This window comes from Microtus ochrogaster, unplaced genomic scaffold (genome assembly GCF_000317375.1).
Source record: "Microtus ochrogaster isolate Prairie Vole_2 unplaced genomic scaffold, MicOch1.0 UNK38, whole genome shotgun sequence".
In the NCBI taxonomy this organism is placed as follows: domain Eukaryota; kingdom Metazoa; phylum Chordata; class Mammalia; order Rodentia; family Cricetidae; genus Microtus; species Microtus ochrogaster.
Window position 1 is genome coordinate 3,152,905 of NW_004949136.1, and position 2,595 is coordinate 3,155,499.

The following is a 2,595-nucleotide window of genomic DNA, read 5'->3' on the forward strand; positions in this document are numbered from 1 at the left end:
AGAGGTCCTGAGTTCAATTCCCAGCAACCACATGGTGGCTCACAACCATCTGTAATGAGATCTGGTGCCCCTTCTGGCCAGCAAGCATACATACAGACAGAACACTGTATATATAATAAATAAATCTTTTAAAAAAAAAAGAAAGAAAAAAAAAGGCGTGCGCCACCACCGCCCGGCCCAAGCTTTCTTATTAACTGAAATAACTCATATTGAGAGTTGTATTTAAGTAAATAGTTACCTACTTATGCTGACCTCAAATCAGCCCCTCTGGTAAGGTGAACCTGCATACTACCCAGCTGAGAGTCCCCACCGAGACCCCAAAGTTCACTCCATTGACCTACATAACCCAGGGTCATGTGGGGTCACCATGATCCTGTCATGTCAGCCTTGATCCTGATACTCAGAGGTTCTCTATCTTTTTCAAGTCCATGGCCACCAGTGTGCCTTTGAGTTCTTGGTGGGCCCCTTGGGAATTGTCTGTGAAGAGCTAAGAAGACTTGGTGGCAGATGTGGCTGATCTGACAGTCGGAGGTGAAGTCCCAGGCAGCTCATGGCTCCAGCCTCTGCAGGACAGGACTGTGAATTACACACTTACACTTACATGGACTCCAGTTCCTTCCTGCAGCATCTCAGGCAGGCTGCTGCCATCTGCTGGGGTAGGGAGGAGGGGAGGGGAACCACAGACCTCTGTTGCATACTTGGGAGTCTTTAGAAATATTGGATTAATAAAAATGTCTTATAAATCATTTATGCCTTCTCCCAGGAATGCTATTTCCAAGTTTCCCCAGGACAATCCTAAGCATACTATTCCCCCGCTTTAGGGAGATATCCATATCTACTTGAAGGTCTTCCTTACGCCTTGGAGGTTGTGACAAACATAAAGAAACCAGAGGTCTCTATGAGACATTTTTGAAACATCTGTCCCTGTTCCTACTTAGGAACAAGATAATCAAAACAAAGTCAACTTAAAAAGATCAACAAGATTCAGTGGGCTAGAGGAGTTGGCTACAGTTCAGAGTAAGCATCTTCAGACTGTACACTCAGGCGATGATATAGCTGATATACCTCTTATAGTTAGATTAGCTGAGGTTACCTCTGTCCTAATAGAGACTTATACTGACGGGCAATGAATGAGGTAGAAAGATGATAAAAGTATTCTATAAAGACATAAAATATAAACATTGTTTATGCCAGAATTTGAATAATAACTGCAGCAGTTTGGGCCTGAGGATATTTCTTGGGCACTCTGACCATTAAGAGTTAATAATACACAGCTTGGAACATGGCGGCATGCCTGGGATGGCTTGAAGATTGTTTTGGTCAAATGTCCTTGTAGCCACAGAAGCAACTGGCCTGAGAACAGCTTGTCATATGCCTCTAGATCCTTAAAAATCGGGTTATGAGGTAACTGAGTAAAAATAATAACTGCTTATCAATGATGTCAAAACTTGGAAAATGACTGGAAATGATAACTCTGTTCTGTCGCAGTTTATCAGTGATGACTAAAATATGAGCAAAAGGAAGTAAAACACACGTCCAAAACCAAAAATGGTATGATCAATGTTTTGGAACAACATGAACATATCCCTGCTTACTAAATTCTTTATAAATAAAGAAGCGCTCTGGCCGCCAGTCAGTCATGCTGCTAGAGTCTCCCGACCGTCATTGCCTGGCTTACTTCCTTCCCTCACCAACTCTTTACATCCTGGACTGGGTCCTGCCCACTGCCGGGGATGGCTCCCAGCAGACTTCCTTTTCTTTATTTTGTTATTTTAATTTGGATGAAGATCTCTTTTATATTTTATTATTTTCAGTTATGAGTAGGGGTTTGTGTGTGTGAGTACAGGCTCCCGTTGATGCTGGAGATGTCGTATCCTTCAGGCTAGAGTTAGAGACAGCTGTGAGCTACCTGCTGTGAGTGCTGGGACTCAATTCAGATATTCTGCAAGAGCAGCAAGTGCTTTTAACCACTGAGCCGTCCCTCCAGGCCCCGGGGGTTACATCTTTAAAAAGCTCTCTGGTTGCAAGGCTATATTTAATTGCAACAAACTAGCTGGCTTTTGTGATAGGAACAGTTGGTGATTATTCTTGCCCTACTTCTGCCCAGAATTTCACACCACCCACGACACCTTGTTTCAAATGGGTCCTGCACCCATCTGGAAGCTGGCCAGGGTCCTATGATTCTGTCTGGTATTCCTATCTCACCACACTACCTTCCAAGGGAAAATATGACATTAAATGTCTCTCTCTCTCTCTCCCCTCCCACTCTCCTCCTTTTCCCTCCTCCCCTCCCTCTTCCTCTGTCTGTCTCTCTCTCTCTCTCTGAGATAGGATTTCTCTGGGTAGCCCTGGCTGTCCTAGAACTAGTTCTTTAGACCAGGCTGACCTCCAACTCCAAGCTCTGCCTGCCTCTGCCTCCCCCTTTTTCTGTTTTAAAAAATTGTTTTAAGCCTGGCATGGTATCGTACGCCTTTAATCCCAGCTCTCAGGATGCAGAAGCAGGCAGATGTCTGAGTTTGAGGGCACCCTGGTCTACAGAGTAAGTTCCAGGACAGCCAGGGCTATACAGAGAAAGCTTATCTCAAAAAAAAAAAA